This window comes from Harmonia axyridis, chromosome 1, assembly GCF_914767665.1.
Source record: "Harmonia axyridis chromosome 1, icHarAxyr1.1, whole genome shotgun sequence".
Taxonomy (NCBI): Eukaryota; Metazoa; Arthropoda; class Insecta; order Coleoptera; family Coccinellidae; genus Harmonia; species Harmonia axyridis.
Genome location: NC_059501.1, coordinates 84065275 through 84074487, shown reverse-complemented (window position 1 = coordinate 84074487; position 9213 = coordinate 84065275). Strand labels below are relative to the sequence as shown.

The 9213-nt window shown below is 32.8% G+C and overlaps 1 long non-coding RNA gene across 1 annotated transcript; it reads right to left on the bottom strand.

Annotated features, from left to right (window-relative positions):
* Positions 1-1461: 1461 nt before the first annotated feature.
* LOC123688633 lies at positions 1462-8041 on the bottom strand. Its single transcript, XR_006750076.1, has 3 exons — positions 8003-8041; positions 7414-7482; positions 1462-1849 (listed from the first exon to the last, which is right to left on the bottom strand). It is a non-coding gene; the product is annotated as an uncharacterized LOC123688633 (long non-coding RNA).
* Between the last annotated feature and the right edge of the window lie 1172 nt (positions 8042-9213).

The following is a 9213-nucleotide window of genomic DNA, read 5'->3' as shown; positions in this document are numbered from 1 at the left end:
CTTTGTTCAACGCGTATCTATAATGATCTTGTGAACTGTTTTAATGGATTCGTTTCGAATACATTCTCGTAATATAATAATACATAAGGAAAAATGACTAGCAATTAGCAAAGGATGGAACCAAACCAAAATCATTTGGTCCTTCTTATCTGGCAACTGGTTATTTTGTTCTTACAAACTAGATCAGTCTTTTATCTCGGAGAAAAATTCTCAATGTACATGTGTAAAATAATGAATAACATTACCAACTAACACAAGGCAGTGGAAGCAGTAAAATTTAAAACTAAAATAACAGTTATAAAATAAAATAAAATCTGAGATTTCTATACAAAAGCCATAAATTCGAAAGAAAAATCCACTTGATAAACCGAATTGTAATAAATCATGTGTGGTGAAGAAGATCTTCTCATTCGGGAAAAGTACACTGGAAAAACAGCGGCGGAAATTTCTAAAAATTCCTACTTTTTCTTAAGAAAAATTTCAAAGGCCCCTGCAAATCGCCAACAAGGCTATCCGCGAAGATTCCCATATTTTCTGTCACGTAGATCCAAACACAAATTATTCAAATCCGACACGGAAAATGCCAATTAACGTAGCGATAAGATTAGCCGAAAGAAAATTATCTTGGGTTTTCAGAATCAGTCAAAATTCCCGCTTTTCACTTTTTTTCAACGCGTATCTGTAATAATCTTGTGAATAGTTCAAGTGGATTGATTTCGAATTTATGGAAAGGAAAATCAAGAGAAACCAGCTCTCTCGAAATTCAACCCGTAGCTTGAAGAGGATATCAAGAAATAAGGAATTAACATCAGAAAATAAATATAAATGAGAAACAATTGATATTGGAACCATACCAAGATAATCTGGTTAGCCCTCATCAAGCCGTACATGTGGATTAAGGAACGTTGTCCTGGCAACAGCTGTGGTCCCCAGGTGAATTGAATCTTCATATTCACCAAGCAGACATCGTCAGGCCAATCCATCTTAAATCTCTGCTGTTGGCTGCTTAAGGATCCTCGTGATTTGAGCACTAGGAGGATCGTCACTTTGGTTGGAGTATTGATTATTCAAAAAGTTAGTTCCTTTCTTCTTGACATCACTAGGTGAAAAGGAAAAATAGGGAAGATGGAGTGAAGGGATGAGAGGGTTAGGGACACTTTTTTCGTAGCTTAAGGATTAGAAAAAAGTGGCTCACGTAGGCAGGTTCGCATACCTGAAGAAGACATAACCATAACCAGGACCGTTGTGGAAAGTCAACCCGTTACCTGATTTCATAGAAGTCACAGCAATTATCACAGCACAAGAAAGCTCAAAAGAGACAATATAAATTATCACAGCACAAGTTGATCACTATTCACTGGAATTGGTGTTCTTGTCGGGTTGACTTTCCACAACGGTCCTGTTGTGGAAAGTCAACCCGTTACCTGATTAGAAGTCACAGCCATTATCACAGCACAAGAAAGCTCAAAAAAGCCAATATAAATTATCACATCACAAGTTGATCACTATTCTTTGGTATTGATATTATCGTCAATTTATTCGATATCCTAGCAAAAATTGTTCATCCCATCTCAGAGAACATTGGAGATTCATGCCATCTTTTTCGAGACAGGATTGTATCCATCACATTGAATAATCTCTGGAGTAATCATTATAATTATAACTATATTATATATTATATATATATTATATTATTATTATAATATTGCTCTGCAATTTCAATTCAGTGAATTTTTTCTATCGATAATTGACAATATTTTTTTTGGCCAGTCCTAGTTGGAGCCATCCTACTGCATTGTTATTCCATGATAAAGACCCTCCAGATTAACTGGCGTCGTCCTTCAAAGTCCTATAAAGAAAAAAGATATAAAATTTAAAGAATACAAATAAAAAAATTGGCTAGAGAAGGTTATATTAAAAATTTAATTCAAAACTTCAATTCTGACGGTTTATGAATTTCAAATTGTCGCATTTGATGGACACTCATCGGTTTTCAATCCTATGAAATGCCGCGAGTCTGAGCGTGTTTTTTTAACACTAGGTACAGTTAATTTCAGGAGTTTATTCTATTTGAAAATAATCATGACATAATAGTATAATCAAAAACAAGTTGCGGAATGGGCTCCTCACGAATGCGAAATTAGTGTTGGAATAGCTATCTGCAACGAGTATTAGACAATATTTTCTCTATTTCAGTTGAGTTTTATGAAAAGTTGAAGAATTCAGATTATACATTCTAGTGACAATAGTGACATTTGTATTGTATTGGCAGTTGGTGTGACTGTTACAAAAATTGTAAGTTTCATTAAATTCGTGAATTATGTCGGCCGAAATCGATTCAACACCAACAGAATTAAGGGAAATTGCGAATAATGTATTTTGTATTGACAATTGAATTTGTTGAATTTTGATAGGATTGGAAGTCTATGTAGACAACCACAAAATGAAAAATATAACTGAATATTTCCCTCCTGTCAAAAATTCTATTTATATAGAGAACAATTATCGAAAATTACAGCGTATATTTCCCTCCTGTCAAAAATTCTATGTATCTGGAGAACAATTATCGAAAATTACAGCGATAATTGCATTGTAGGAAGCGAAACAGCACTGCGATAATGGTTCTGTTCATAGATGCATCAAAATGACCGGATAATTTCGCATTCCAGCGTGTTTTCTTTGAAAAACTGCATTCGGTCATTTTCATGAAAATGAACTCATGCAGTTTTTATGACAACACGCTGTCATGCAAAATTATCGGTAATTTTGATGCACTTGTGCAATTTCTTATGAAAACAATGCTGTAATAATGAGTTCATTACAGCACTGTTTTTAGAACTGTGATGAACTCATTACGATACTGAAATATAGAAACTTACAACATTTTGAAAATATTACCGAAAAACCATCATATTGCTCGATATGACTTCGACCGTCCTATTTTATCGACCAATTCTTGTTATAGTAATTTACGTAACAAGTCCGGAAAATAGGGTTTTTTTGGACGAATAGACAAATTTCCAGGACGAGCGTAAGCGAGTCCTGGAAGTCTGTGAGTCCAAAATAGTAATTTACGTAACAAGTCCGGAAAATAGGGTTTTTTTGGACGAATAGACAAAATTCCAGGACGAGCGTAAGCGAGTCCTGGAAGTCTGTGAGTCCAAAAAAACCATTTTCGGGCGTGTTGCGTACAATATTTTTTCGGCAACCATGTAAAATAACACTATCGCTGCTGCTTTCCATATTTTTTTGCGATTGCGATAAAAAAACATGCAAATTTTTGACAACTAATTTCTTATGAACTGTCAGCCGTTATCTCGGTTGCTATGGATTCTATGATGCTTTTCCGGCCTAGTCCGGGAAGTACGTACTTTCCGGACTAGGCCGGGAAATGCTACTTTCTCAGGGAAAAAGCGTCCGGGAAGTGAGCACTTCCCGGACGGTTGCCGAAAAATACTTTTACAGTTGCATCAATTTGTAAAAATAAAAGTAACCATGGATGCAAAATTATAAAACCTTTCCAGTCCTTAAATAATGGAAATTAATAAATAAATTTTATTGAAATTAAACCCAGTAGGTACACGAAAGAAAGTGTCAAAAGAGAAGATACAAAAAAAATCAATGCAGATCGAAAAATTTTCATTCCAAGAAATTTTAAATTTTCACTTATTGTCAATAAGTGATTCATTCTTCATTCCACTATAAAGTCTATTAAAAAAATTTAATGTAATATTTGAAATTGAAATACTACTAAAATGCTGCTGAATGCTTTCTGAATGTTCTCACCGGAATTATATTTGCAATGGAAAATTTGCTGAAGCGCTGAAACCATTGAGTACATAATTTTCGAAAAAGATCAGAAAGGAAGTCGAACCAGGGCCATCGCGACTCGCGAGTAATTTTGGCACACCGGCACTCCTTCCGATGAAGAATCTTCCAGTCATGCGTAACAAAAATCTAGATGAATGAAAAAAATATTGAAATGTGCTACTATTAAACTATTACACGTATTTCCAATGTTTTCGAATAACATAAAACAGCACACCAGAACAAATAAAAATACGTGAGTCAAAAATGTAGAACTACATAATTATATCGTAAACATAAAAATGCAACTTCTATAGAATAGAGATCTCAATAAAACAGTTTACCTATCACACCACAAGATACAATGAGCATGCTTAGTTTCAGTATTGCTTCGAAAACTAATCGGAATTAAAAATCATGTGTGCCGCTGAAAACATTTGGCATTCAATGATTTTATTACTTGTGTTACAAAGGGCAACAAAACAAATTATTTCTGATGCCTGGGATTCAAGAGCTGATTTCAACTATATTTGGGACGCTGAATCGGTATATGCAATCAGTTTTTCTCTATCAGCTCTACTTTTTCAGATACATCAACTCATCTACCAATGTGGGTTTCATTCAGTAGGTATATTCATTTATGAAAGGAAAAATGAAATGTCTAAAATTCGGCGTACCAATGGTTTGGAGAGAAACAAAAAACTATTTCAATGATTGTTATGTCTGTTAAGAATATACTAATGGAATCAATAAAAACCTCAGTAAGTGGACTTATCCCAATGCAATACGCTCTATCCCGCACTCAGATGAAATACAGATCCCAACATTTTATCTGCTACCAGATACCTATCTCTGATGACGAATATTTTCCCTCTGATCGCTCTTGAGATGCTAATAAAAGTTTTGATGGTAATGAAAGTGACAGTGACTATGAGGAGACTGGCATCAGTTCCTCAACGCTTCAATCAAAATGAATTCAATGATATCACCAGGATCTCAATTTATCGAAAAAAAGTTCTTAAGTACTGGCATCTAGGTTGAACGACAAAAATTTAGTGGAACAAGGAACCAAAATTACCTTCAACCGTACAAGAGGAAAGGATCTACTACCATTCTTTACTCAATAGACAATTTTGTATTTCGTCACGAAATTAGGGGACTCATGAAAGAAATGGGACTTTCTGAATACATTCTAGATGATTGGCGTCCATTTATGGACAGTTCAAAACGAAGTTTTAAATGTGCCCTACCTAATGGGAATAAATATGGTTCAATACCATTAGCTCATTCAACGAAACTGAAAGAAGAATATAATGCCATGTCAAAGTATCACGGATATCAATGGATGATTTGTGTAGACTTAAAAGTGACAAACTTTCTTCTTAGACAGAAATGCGGTTACACGAAATATCCGTGTTTCTTGTGTCTCTGAGATAGTAGGGACAAAACACACCACTGCGTTAGAAAAGATTGGCCTCGGAGAAAAAACATGGAATGTCATAAACGACGCTCTGGTTGAAAGAGAAAAAAATCATACTTCCTCCGTTACATCAAAAGTTGGGCTTAATGAAGCTCTTGATAAGAATGGGTCATGTTTTGCATATATAGGTGTAAAAATGCATCAAAGCAGGGATATTTGACGGTCCGCAAACAAGACAATCAATCAAGGATTTGCCTCCATAAATTCAATGAATAAAGTTGAACGAGAAGTTCGGACATCATTTGTTGCAGTTGTACAAATTTTTCTAGGCAAACATGAAGCTCAAAACTATGTTGAAATGGTTAACAAGATGCTAAATAGTTTCAAATCCTTAGGGTTCAAAATGAGTATTAAAATACACTATTTACACAGCCACTTAGACAGTTTTCCAGAAAATTTGAGAGACACGAATGAGGAACAAGGTGAAAGATTTCACCAAAATATTAAAGTTATAGAGGACCGCTAACAAGGAAGATGGGACATGCACATGATTAAGTTATTTAAATTCAGGACATCAAATTGATATGGACACCAAAACAGTGATTTTCAAATATGCGAACTGAACTCATCTGATGTTACAGATAATGGCTTTTTTTTTGGGTCTAATAGACCAAACAGAAATTCATTGCACGAAACATGAAATCTGTTTATTAACATTAAAATTCAAATCAATTAATCGAACTTGCAGTTTTGAAACAAAATTTTCGAACGGCCACATTTACAGACCCGAAAATCATAATACATAATGTAGACTATAGTAATTGAATGACTTCGCAAAATAAGAAAATCAAGGAATCCATGCTTTTCAAGGTATTCATAGAAAAAGAAGAATATTCAATAAATTCGATCAAAATTCGACAACAAGTAGTAGTGGTGGTATTTTTTTCCATAAGTTACACCGATCATCAAACTTACCTAATGCTAAATATGGAATTGTCACACAGTTCAATATGAAACAAATGACTTTCAAAGGTTCGAACTAAGGCTGGGAATCATGAATAAATGATTTGAATATTCGAATATTCATTCAAATAATTTCAGATTGTATTATTCGAAAATTCATGAGTATTCTCTGAATAATGGAATATTCAATGAAAAGTTTTTAGAATAATGAAAATTCAATAAAAAGTTTTAAGATTAATGAATATTCGATCAATAGTTTTAAGATTAATGAATATTCGATCAATAGTTTTCAGATTAATGAATATCCAATTAATAGTTTCAATATTTATCAATACACAATGAATATTTTTTATATAAATGAATATTCAATGAATACTTTGCTATTCATGGATAGATCAATGGGTGATTGAGTTGAGTATTCAGTTTAATTTTCAGTGAATAGTTGGATATTTTTGAATATTAGTTACTGTTCATACATATTCATTCATTCAATGGGGATGAGTTAGTTGAGAAATTCATCATTCGTGAAGTTATGAATGTAAGTTTGAATGATCATCTAACTAACTAATAAGGAATGGGTTTACTATGAAAAAATCATTTTATTAATAACTACTTATTGATGACTACTGAAAATAAATTAAAAAAGAACACAAATTCCTATCTTCTGGACCTTGGTTCTCACGATGTTCTTTCGTGGGAACCAGAACATTAAAAAAAAAAAAAAAAACTAACATTTATTCATCTCTTCAATAGGGGTACATACATTCTATTTCTTCAAAATCTAGTATAGAAACAATCATTCATCCAAAGAAATACAAAAAACTGGGATTTCTACAATGAAAAAATATAATATTGAATATAAAATTCTACATTCGAATTGTGTGAACATGTGATGAATGAATGATAGGTACTCAAAACGACAAAACAAAACAATACACTTCAAGGATAAGGAACATTTTGACATTTAAAATTGTGAACTGTGTACAATATTACCTGTTTGTTAAATAGATCGGCTAATTTACGGAACCACTAGTCGGATTTTTGCAGCTAACGAACTCGACTTCGGTAAAGTTTGAGAATTTCAACAGATAACAATTTTCGAAATGAGGGGACTTGAAAAATATAGGCTGCCCTTCAATACATTTTATAGAAATTTCTCATGATTGAAAAACACGATGGAATAGCAAAACAAGCACATATTTATAAAAATATTTGTTGCTTACCTTATCAGTATATTGTTGAAGGTGTTGTATAGGTTAATGCAGTCCAGTTGATAAGCACAATGATCGTATCTGTAAGAAAAAACACAAGATGATTATAATAAGTAGTAAATTAATTGAGTACGAGAATAGGTCACTGATTGGGTATATTCAAAGAAGAAATACTTTTGTTGCATTGACGAACTTGAAGAAAATTTTGAAGAAATTACAGAATAAATTATATTTCAAATTGTAACGTCTGATCAGTAGGCATTTCGAGAGTTTTGAAAATTGAAAACGATGGCAGAAAAATAAGACTAATATTAACTTAGCGAAACTCAATATTTAGGGTAGGTCAAACAAATCTCACTAAACTCATGTCGAAGTGTAAAGCAAACTTAGGCAAACCTGACCTTGAAAAATTGAAATAAGAAATACTATAAGCACTTCTGTGCATTGCCACCATTGCCTGTAATATATCAATGAGCGAACAAAGTTTGAACTATATAAATACTAGATAAAATACAAAAAAAAATAAAGAAGCCCGGATGAATTTTTGTTTACAACTCGGTAACAACTACTGTCAAACTAAGTAAACGAAAGTTGAGCTTACCATGTTGACATCATGACACAACACTGTAGCTAATGCACCTACAGGGTGACTCAAAATAGTTGGCTTTTGCGACCGACTTTATACCCGGTTTTGATTCTGCGCCCTACGCACTCCCCCTTACTCAATATTGAGGTGCTAGAGGGGGGCGTACTTCCTTTCAGAGCTGAAGGGTTGCAAATTCAATTTTTCGAAAATTTCTATTCAATATTTCAATGATACCTACTATATGAAAATTAAATATTTCAAACCTCTTCGAAGTTCAAGAAACTAAATCTGAACGTTTTACCAAAAAAATTAGATGAACATAGCCTTTATCTACTCAAAAATTAATACATTCTGAGATTATGATAGATATAATTTTCATAGTCAATATATTATCCTTTTTTTTCGCATATTTCATTAATCTAAATTCACTTGAAAACCAGTCTTTTTGATTGCTAGTTTTATTTTGTAATTATTCATTATTTTTCATAATATTGTCTAGTAGAATTGAAAGAATTCTCGAAAGAATTTTTTCATAGGAAATATGTAAATAACATTTGATAAATGTGAATATTTAATATTCCCATTTGAAATGATTCCTCATTTTCTAAAATTCTTGAATCCGTGAATTTGTAGTATAGATTACTAGGTTTTCTACTTTTAATTGGTTTCGTTCAGGTGTTTAAATCATTTAAAATTGGTATTTCAACCACATTCAGTTCAATTAAATGTAAAATCTCGGAATACTATAGCTTGTTGATCCTTGTCACTCGAAAAGAACTTGAAATCTGGAGATTGATTTGTTATACAAATTACTCAATATACAGGGTGTTTCCTAAACATGCGGCAAAAATTCAGGGGGTTGTTCCTTGGACTATTCTAAGAATATTTTGTCCTTTGATGATTTTTGAAAAACCTATTTGTTTCGAAGATATAGGGGAAACAAAATTTCAGATAATAACATTTTATTATGAAAAATTACATGAAAATTCAACTCAACCTACAAAAACTGTTGAAAATGACCACCTCTAGCCAGCATACAAGCATCCAATCTTCTCCTCATTGAATGCCGAACCCTTTCAAAAACACCAGGATCATTTCTTATTAAGTTACACCCAGCAATGATCCGATTTCGCAAGTCTTCCACATTTTCTACTGGAGTGGTATAAACTAATGCACTTATCAATTTTTAGTCAAAAAACTGGCCGTTTTTAGTAATTGGAATGTTT